Here is a 10,538-nt window from a genome sequence, read left to right on the forward strand (position 1 = left end):
TCCTGTGGTCATGTATGGATGTGAGAGTTGGACTGTGAAGAAGACTGAGCACCGAAGAATTGATGCTTTTGAACTGTGGTGTTGGAGAAGACTCTTGAGAGTCCCTTGGACTGCAAGGAGATCAGCCCTGGGTGTTCTTTGAAAGGAATGATGCTGAAGCTGAAACTCCAGTACTTTGGCCACCTCATGTGAAGAGTTGACTCATTGGAAAAGACTCTGATGCTGGGAGGGATTGGGGGCAGGAGGAAAAGGGTATGACAGAGGATGAGATGGCTGGATGGCATCACTGACTTGATGGACGTGAGTTTGAGTGAACTCCAGGAGTTGGTGATGGACAGGATGGCCTGGCGTGATGCGATTCATGGGGTTGTAAAGAGTCAGACACGACTGAGCGACTGAACTAAACTGAACTGAACTGAATAATTACCAATGTTGAACATCTTTTCACGTGTCTATTTGTCATCCACATGTCTTCTTAGGAGAAATGTCTCTTTAGGCCTCCTGCCCTTTTGTCAGTTGGGTTGTTCCTTTTTTTGTTGATTTGCATGAACTGTTTGTGTATCCTAAAAATTTGTACGATATTTTGTTTTCTTCTAAAGGTTTTACAGTTTTGCTCTAACTTTATCTTATCATTTTTTAAAATTATGTTTATTTATTTTTAATTGATTGACTGCTTTACAATATTGGTTTGATTTCTGCCATATATCAACATGAATTAGCCATAAGTGTGCCTATTTCTCCTCCCTCTTGAACCTCCCTTTCACCTCCCACCCTTTTCCCCCCTCTAACTTTATCTTGTCTTCATATGGATAGTTAATTATCTTAGAACTGCTGATTGAATTGCATATGGTTTCTCCCTGACTTTTTATTTTGTTTTTATTTTTGCTGCTTTGCATGGCATGGTGGGATTCTAGTTCCCCAACCAGGAATTGAACCTGCACCCCCTGCAGTGGGAACATGGTGTCTTAACCACTGGACTGCCAGGGAAGTCCCTGTCTCTGATTTCTTTAAAAAGTCTGCTTCTTGTCTATGGCCATACTACCCTGAATGCGCCCGATCTCGTCTGATCTCGGAAGCTAAGTAGGGTCAGGCCTGGTTAGTACTTGGATGGGAGACCGCCTGGGAATACCGGGTGCTGTAGGCTTAAAAAAAAAAAAAATAAAAAAAAAAGTCTGCTTCTTGTGTTGTGTATTTGGCTTATCTATTTATCTATCTATATCTGTTTCTGGCCTTTCTATTCACTTCCATAGGTGTATTTATTCATTCTTCCAGCAATATGACTATATTTTAATGGCTCTAGCTTTGAAAGAATTCTTTGAAGGAATTCTTATCTACCATTTCCTACCCCTCTGGATCTTGGCTATTCTTCGTTTTATTTGAATTTGATTGGAAGTTCATAAAATTTATAGTCAATCTGGGGGAGAACTTCCCAGTCATGAAAACATCATCATTTGTATGTCTTTCAAATGTCTTTTATAAATATACAATTTTCTCCATAAAACATGTGCATACTCTTTGGTTGTGTCTAACTCTTTGCAACCCCATGGACTATACAGTCCATGGAATTCTCCAGGCCAGAATACCGGAGTGGGTAGCCTTTCTCTTCTCCAGTGGATGTTCCCAACCCAGGAACTGAACTGGGGTCTCCTGCATTGCAGGTGGATTCCTTACCAGCTGAATTACCAGGGAAGCCCGATTTGTTGCTGACCCTAAAGAGAAGAGTTTAACACACCTAAAATATGATGGAGGATATATTTATTAATTATGATAATATTAGATGTTGTAATAGGCCTCAAAATCTCTGTCTGCAGCAGAGAGTGAGTTTATTTCTTGCTCAGTTAACTTTCTTTTTTTTTTTCTTTTAAATTTTATTTTATTTTTAAACTTTACATAATTGTATTAGTTTTGCCAAATATCAAAATGAATCCGCCACAGGCATACATGTGTTCCCCATCCTGAACCCTCCTCCCTCCTCCCTCCCCATACCATCCCTCTGGGTCGTCCCAGTGCACCAGCCCCAAGCATCCAGTATTGTGCACCGAACCTGGACTGGCAACTCGTTTCTTACATGATATTATACATGTTTCAATGTCACTCTCCCAAATCTTCCCACCCTCTCCCTCTCCCACAGAGTCCATAAGACTGTTCTATACATCAGTGTCTCTCCTGCTATCTCGTACACCAGGTTATTGTTACCATCTTTCTAAATTCCATATATATGCGTCAGTATACTGTATTTATGTTTTTCCTTCTGGCTTACTTCACTCTGTATAATAGGCTCCAGTTTCATCCACCTCATTAGAACTGATTCAAATGTATTCTTTTTAATGGCTGACTAATACTCCATTGTGTATATGTACCACAGCTTTCTTATCCATTCGTCTGCTGATGGACATCTAGGTTGCTTCCATGTCCTGGCTATTATAAACAGTGCTGCGATGAACATTGGGGTACACGTGTCTCTTTCCCTTCTGGTTTCCTCAGTGTGTATGCCCAGCAGTGGGGTTGCTGGATCATAAGGCAGTTCTATTTCCAGTTTTTTAAGGAATCTCCACACTGTTCTCCATAGTGGCTGTACTAGTTTGCATTCCCACCAACAGTGTAAGAGGGTTCCCTTTTCTCCACACCCTCTCCAGCATTTATTATTTGTAGACTTTTGGATCGCAGCCATTCTGACTGGTGTGAAATGGTACCTCATAGTGGTTTTGATTTGCATTTCTCTGATCATGAGTGATGTTGAGCATCTTTTCATGTGTTTGTTAGCCATCTGTATGTCTTCTTTGGAGAAATGTCTATTTAGTTCTTTGGCCCATTTTTTGATTGGGTCATTTATTTTTCTGGAGTTGAGCTGTAGGAGTTGCTTGTATATTTTTGAGATTAGTTGTTTGTCAGTTGCTTCATTTGCAATTATTTTCTCCCATTCTGAAGGCTGTCTTTTCACCTTGCTAATAGTTTCCTTTGATGTGCAGAAGCTTTTAAGGTTAATTAGGTCCCATTTGTTTATTTTTGCTTTTATTTCCAATATTCTGGGAGGTGGGTCATAGAGGATCCTGCTGTGATGTATGTCAGAGAGTGTTTTGCCTATGTTCTCCTCTAGGAGTTTTATAGTTTCTGGTCTTAGGTTTAGATCTTTAATCCATTTTGAGTTTATTTTTGTGTATGGTGTTAGAAAGTGGTCCAGTTTCATTCTTTTACAAGTGGTTGACCAGATTTCCCAGCACCACTTGTTAAAGAGATTGTCTTTAATCCATTGTATATTCTTGCCTCCTTTGTCAAAGATAAGGTGTCCATATGTGCGTGGATTTATCTCTGGGCTTTCTATTTTGTTCCATTGATCTATATTTCTGTCTTTGTGCCAGTACCATACTGTCTTGATAACTGTGGCTTTGTAGTAGAGATTGAAGTCAGGCAGGTTGATTCCTCCAGTTCCATTCTTCTTTCTCAAGATCGCTTTGGCTATTTGAGGTTTTTTGTTTTTCCATACAAATTGTGAAATTATTTGTTCTAGCTCTGTGAAGAATACTGTTGGTAGCTTGATAGGGATTGCGTTGAATCTATAAATTGCTTTGGGTAGTATACTCATTTTCACTATATTGATTCTTCCAATCCATGAACATGGTATATTTCTCCATCTATTAGTGTCCTCTTTGATTTCTTTCACCAGTGTTTTATAGTTTTCTATATATAGGTCTTTAGTTTCTTTAGGCAGATATATTCCTAAGTATTTTATTCTTTCCGTTGCAATGGTGAATGGAATTGTTTCCTTAATTTCTCTCTCTGTTTTCTCATTATTAGTGTATAGGAATGCAAGGGATTTCTGTGTGTTGATTTTATATCCTGCAACTTTACTATAGTCATTGATTATTTCTAGTAATTTTCTGGTGGAATCTTTAGGGTTTTCTATGTAGAGGATCATGTCATCTGCAAATAGTGAGAGTTTTACTTCTTCTTTTCCAATTTGGATTCCTTTTATTTCTTTTTCTGCTCTGATTGCTGTGGCCAAAACTTCCAAAACTATGTTGAATAGTAATGGTGAAAGTGGGCACCCTTGTCTTGTTCCTGACTTTAGAGGAAATGCTTCCAATTTTTCACCATTGAGGATAATGTTTGCTGTGGGTTTGTCATATATAGCTTTTATTATGTTGAGGTATGTTCCTTCTATTCCTGCTTTCTGGAGAGTTTTTATCATAAATGGATGTTGAATTTTGTCAAAGGCTTTCTCTGCATCTATTGAGATAATCATATGGTTTTTATTTTTCAATTTGTTAATGTTGTGTATTACATTGATTGATTTGCAGATTTTGAAGAATCCTTGCATCCCTGGGATAAAGCCCACTTGGTCATGGTGTATGATGTTTTTAATGTGTTGTTGGATTCTGATTGCTAGAATTTTGTTAAGGATTTTTGCATCTATGTTCATCAGTGATATTGGCCTGTAGTTTTCTTTTTTTGTGGCATCTTTGTCAGGTTTTGGTATTAGGGTGATGGTGGCCTCATAGAATGAGTTTGGAAGTTTACCTTCCTCTGCAATTTTTTGGAAGAGTTTGAGCAGGATAGGTGTCAGCTCTTCTCTAAATTTTTGGTAGAATTCAGCTGTGAAGCCGTCTGGACCTGGGCTTTTGTTTGCTGGAAGATTTTTGATTACAGTTTCAATTTCCTTGCTTGTGATGGGTCTGTTAAGATTTTCTATTTCTTCCTGGTCCAGTTTTGGAAAGTTGTACTTTTCTAAGAATTTGTCCATTTCTTCCACGTTGTCCACTTTATTGGCATATAATTGTTGATAGTAGTCTCTTATGATCCTTTGTATTTCTGTGTTGTCTGTTGTGATCTCTCCATTTTTGTTTCTAATTTTGTTGATTTGATTTTTCTCCCTTTGTTTCTTGATGAGTCTGGCTAATGGTTTGTCAATTTTATTTATCCTTTCAAAGAACCAGCTTTTGGTTTTGTTGATTTTTGCTATGGTCTCTTTTGTTTCTTTTGCATTTATTTCTGCTCTAATTTTTAAGATTTCTTTCCTTCTACTAACCCTGGGGTTCTTCATTTCTTCCTTTTCTAGTTGCTTTAGGTGTAGAGTTAGGTTATTTATTTGACTTTTTTCTTGTTTCTTGAGGTGTGCCTGTATTGCTATGAACTTTCCCCTTAGGACTGCTTTTACCGTGTCCCACAGGTTTTGGGTTGTTGTGTTTTCATTTTCATTCATTTCTATGCAAATTTTGATTTCTTTTTTGATTTCTTCTGTGATTTGTTGGTTATTCAGCAGCGTGTTGTTCAGCCTCCATATGTTGGATTTTTTAATAGTTTTTCTCCTGTAATTGAGATCTAATCTTACTGCATTGTGGTCAGAAAAAATGCTTGGGATGATTTCTATTTTTTTGAATTTACCAAGGCTAGCTTTATGGCCCAGGATGTGATCTATCCTGGAGAAGGTTCCATGTGCGCTTGAGAAAAAGGTGAAATTCATTGTTTTGGGATGAAATGTCCTATAGATATCAATTAGGTCTAACTGGTCTATTGTATCGTTTAAAGTTTGTGTTTCCTTGTTAATTTTCTGTTTAGTTGATCTATCCATAGGTGTAAGTGGGGTATTAAAGTCTCCCACTATTATTGTGTTATTGTTAATTTCTCCTTTCATACTTGTTAGCATTTGTCTTACGTACTGTGGTGCTCCCATGTTGGGTGCATATATATTTATAATTGTTATATCTTCTTCTTGGATTGATCCTTTGATCATTATGTAGTGACCTTCTTTGTCTCTTTTCACAGCCTTTGTTTTAAAGTCTATTTTATCTGATATGAGTATTGCTACTCCTGCTTTCTTTTGGTCCCTATTTGCATGGAAAATCTTTTTCCAGCCCTTCACTTTCAGTCTGTATGTGTCCCCTGTTTTGAGGTGGGTCTCTTGTAGACAACATATGTAGGGGTCTTGTTTTTGTATCCATTCAGCCAGTCTTTGTCTTTTGGTTGGGGCATTCAACCCATTTACGTTTAAGGTAATTACTGATAAGTATGATCCCATTGCCATTTACTTTATTGTTTTGGGTTCGAGTTTATACACCGTTTTTGTGTTTCCTGTCTAGAGAATATCCTTTAGTATTTGTTGGAGAGCTGGTTTGGTGGTGCAGAATTCTCTCAGCTTTTGCTTGTCTGAAAAGCTTTTGATTTCTCCTTCATACTTGAATGAGATCCTTGCTGGGTACAATAGTCTGGGCTGTAGGTTATTTTCTTTCATCATTTTAAGTATGTCTTGCCATTCCCTCCTGGCTTGAAGAGTTTCTATTGAAAGATCAGCTGTTATCCTTATGGGAATTCCCTTATGTGTTATTTGTTGTTTTTCCCTTGCTGCTTTTAATATTTGTTCTTTGTGTTTGATCTTTGTTAATTTGATTAATATGTGTCTTGGGGTGTTTCTCCTTGGGTTTATCCTGTTTGGGACTCTCTGGGTTTCTTGGACTTGGGTGATTATTTCCTTCCCCATTTTAGGGAAGTTTCCCACTATTATCTCCTCAAGTATTTTCTCATGGTCTTTCTTTTTGTCTTCTTCTGGAACCCCTATGATTCGAATGTTGTAGCGTTTAATATTGTCCTGGAGGTCTCTGAGATTGTCCTCATTTCTTTTAATTCGTTTTTCTTTTTTCCTCTCTGATTCATTTATTTCTACCATTCTATCTTCTAATTCACTAATCCTATCTTCTGCCTCTGTTATTCTACTATTTGTTGCCTCCAGAGTGTTTTTAATTTCATTTATTGCATTATTCATTATATATTGACTCTTTTTTATTTCTTCTAGGTCCTTGTTAAACCTTTCTTGCATCTTCTCAATCCTTGTCTCCAGGCTATTTATCTGTGATTCCATTTTAGTTTCAAGATTTTGGATCAATTTCACTATCATTATTCGGAATTCTTTATCAGGTAGATTCCCTATCTCTTCCTCTTTTGTTTGGTTTGGTGGGCATTTATCCTGTTCCTTTATCTGCTGGGTATTCCTCTGTCTCTTCATCTTGTTTAAATTGCTGAGTTTGGGGTGTCCTTTATGTATTCTGGCAGTTTGTGGAGTTCTCTTTATTGTGGCGTTTCCTCGCTGTGTGTGGGTTTGTACAGGTGGCTTGTCAAGGTTTCCTGGTTAGGGAAGCTTGTGTTGGTGTTCTGGTGGGTGGAGCTGTATTTCTTCTCTCTGGAGTGCAATGAAATGTCCAGTAGTGAGTTATGAGATGTCTATAGTTTTGGGGTGACTTTGGGCAGCCTGTATCTTGAAGCTCAGGGCTGTGTTCCTTTGTTGCTGGAGAATTTGCTTGGTATGTCTTGCCCTGGAACTTATTGGCCCTTGTGTGGTGCTTGGTTTCAGTGTCGGTATGGAGGCATTTGATGAGCTCCTGTCAATTAATGTTCCTTGGAGTCAGGAGTTCCCTGGAGTCAGGGTTTGGACTTAAGTCTCCTGCTTCCAGTTATCAGTCTTATTTTTACAGTAGTTTCAAAACTTCTCCTTCTATACAGCACCATTGATAAAACATCTACATTAAAGATGAAAAGTTTCTCTACGATGAGGGTCACTCAGAGAGGTTCACAGGGTTACATGGAGAAGAGAAGAGGGAGGAGGGAGTTAGAGGTAACCCAAATGAGATGAGGTGAATCAATAATGGAGAGAGTGGGCTAGCCAGTAGTCACTTCCTTATGTGCACTCCACAACTGGACCACTCAAAGATGTTCACAGAGTTATACAGAGAAGAGAAGGAGGAGGAAGGTGACAGAGGTGGCCAGAAGGATAAAAGGGGGAATGAAAAGGAGGGAGACAGATCCAGCCAGTAATCAGTTCCCTAAGTGTTCTCCACCGTCTGGAACACACAGAAATTCACAGAGTTGGGTAGAGTAGAGGGGTTAGGGAGGAGACACAGGCGACCTGGTGGAGAAAAAGGAGAGTCTAAAGGGAGAGAGAGCAGTCAAGCCAGTAATCTTGCTCCCTAGTGAAAAATGGGTCCTGAAGATTGGGTTCTTAAAGGTACAAAATTGGTAACAATTACATAAAAGCAAAAATTAAAAATCTAGAGTAGAGTTTGGAATTTCAAAAATACGATGTTAAAGAAAAGAAGAAGGAAAAGAAAGAAAAAACGAACAAATAAAAACAAACAAGGTCGCGAAAATTGTAAAGAAAGTACAGGTACAAAATTGATAACTAATACCAAAAAGCAAAAATTAAAAATCTAGAGTTTGGAATTTCAAAAATACAATGTTAAAAAAAAAAAAGAAGAAGAAGAAGAAGAAAAATAAAGAGAGAAAACAGACAAACAAAAACAAACAATGTCACCAAAATTATAAAGAATATACAGGTACAAAATTGATATTATTCAGATATACAATGTTATATAGAAGAAGAAGAGAAAGAAACAGAGAAGAAGAAAAAAAGAAGTCACAGAAATTATATAAAAAAAAAACTATAGGTACAAAATTGATAACAAATACCAAAAAGCGAAAATTAAAAATCTAGAGTAGAGTTTGGAATTTCAAAAATACAATGTTAAGGAAAAGAAGAAAAAAAAAAAAACAAGGTCAAAAAATTATAAAATATATATATATGAAGTTTGCTGAAGAAGAAAAAAATAGGGTCTTTTTTTTTTTTGGCAAAGTAATAGGTTATAAAAGTGAAAATTAAAGGAACAATAGAGGACTTAAAAAAATTTTTTTTTAATTAAAAAAAAAAGAAAGAATGATCGTAAAAATAATAAAAATATATCTAGGACTTTCTTGGTGTTGTGGGTTCAGTTCATTTTTGGCTCGTTCCTTGGTCAGACTTATATTTCTCAAGATCTATAGGCCCCTTCCTATGTAGTCCGTAGTAACCACAGGGTTTTGGTCTATTGCCTGGAGCTTCCAAGGCGTTTCCCTCTGTTATAACTTCTTCTGTTTGCTAGTCTCTTCAGTATCTGGTTTCCGCTCTGACACAAAGGGGACGGTGGAGGACACTTTTTTTTTTTTTTTTAGGCTTACTTGTTCAGTCACGCTCCTTCCGAAGAGTTGGGCTGCTTTTCTGGGTGCCTGATGTCCTCTGCCGGCATTCAGAAGTTGTTTTGTGGAATTTACTCGACGTTTAAATGCTCTTTTGATGAATTTGTGGGGGAGAAAGTGTTCTCCCTGTCCTACTCCTCCGCCATCTTGGCTCCTCCCTCAGTTAACTTTCATGTCATGGATTTCTGGCAGGTGGACAGTTCTCTAAATGATCACACAAAGGATCCAAGTTCTCTCAAAAATGTGGTTTCAAGACCACCACAGAAGTGGAAGGAAGGTGGAAGGGTCATACATAAGAGAATTTCACACATCAGGCCCGGAAGTGGTGTGCACCACTTATGCGTATGTTCGTAAAACCAGAATTCAGTCATACGGCCACACTTAACTGCAATGGAGGCTGGATTCTGTAGTGGACAGGTGTCCAGTACACTGGAAGGAAAGAAGAGGAAATGAGGTTTCTGAAGAGCCAGGTAGTTTTTGTCAGTCTGCCCTTCTATATGGGCGTCCCTGGTGGCTCAGATGGTAAAGAATCCACCTGCAGTGTGGGAGACGTGAGTTTGATCTTTGTGTAGGGAAGATCCTGGCAGAGGGCCTGGCAACCCACTCCAGTATTCTTGCCTGGAGAATCTCATGGACAGAGGAGCCTGGCGGGTTAGAGTCTATGGGGTCACAAAGAGTTGGGCACGGCAGAGCGACTAAGCACACACAGCCCTTCTATATACCAAAGATCTATTTCAATCTTCGTTACACATGTAACATGGTAACCTCTTCCCAAGGGATGCATGCCAGGGCACATCTAATTGCTCCTTCTAGATCAACTACCAGGAGCTATCTGGGAGATGTGCAGGCTGTCCTTTGGGTCCTGATGTAGTATGATGTGGGCTTCCCTGGTAACTCAGATGGTAAAGAATCTGCCTACAATGTGGGAGACCTGGGTTTGATCCCTGGGTTGGGAAGATACCCTGGAGGAGGGCATGGCAACCCACACCAGCATTCTTGCCTGGAGAATCCCCATGGATAGAGGAGCCTGGCGGGCTACAGTCCTTGGGGTGGAAAAGAGTTGGACACAACTGAGTGACTAAGCACAGCACAGTAGTGTCATGTCATCCGATGATCTGTGAACTCATAAGACAAGTCCCAGCCCTCCCCTCTCCTCAGCAAATGACTGGAGGTGAAGCAAGTGCAGGATGGAGCCCTACATGAATTTCTCTGCAGAAAAGGAAGGACAGGGACCACACAGCAGTCCCTGCTCAGCTGCAATGATGAGATGCCACCAGGCAGACACCAAGAGGCCCCTTGTCCACTCAATTTCAAGTGCCAGTAATTGAATCCAGAGGACATTACTAGAGATAATTCTCAAAACTTACTTAATTAGTTAAGGTTTTGCTAATTAATTTTTTTTATTTTAGAAATCTTAAATGGGTGTTGAATTGTATGATGTGTTTTTTTCTATATCTATGGGGGGTCACAGATTTTTCTTCCTTAATATGTTAATGTAGAGGATTACACTAGGAGCTTAGAATTTATTGATACTTGTTATT

At 38.7% G+C, this 10,538-nt stretch overlaps 1 non-coding gene across 1 annotated transcript; it reads left to right on the forward strand.

Moving 5' to 3' along the window:
• Nucleotides 1–1,025: 1,025 nt before the first annotated feature.
• Nucleotides 1,026–1,144, forward strand: LOC133252178 (5S ribosomal RNA). Its single transcript, XR_009737808.1, has one exon. It is a non-coding gene; the product is annotated as a 5S ribosomal RNA (ribosomal RNA).
• The last annotated feature ends 9,394 nt before the right edge of the window (nt 1,145–10,538 follow it).

This window comes from Bos javanicus, chromosome 7 (genome assembly GCF_032452875.1).
Source record: "Bos javanicus breed banteng chromosome 7, ARS-OSU_banteng_1.0, whole genome shotgun sequence".
In the NCBI taxonomy this organism is placed as follows: domain Eukaryota; kingdom Metazoa; phylum Chordata; class Mammalia; order Artiodactyla; family Bovidae; genus Bos; species Bos javanicus.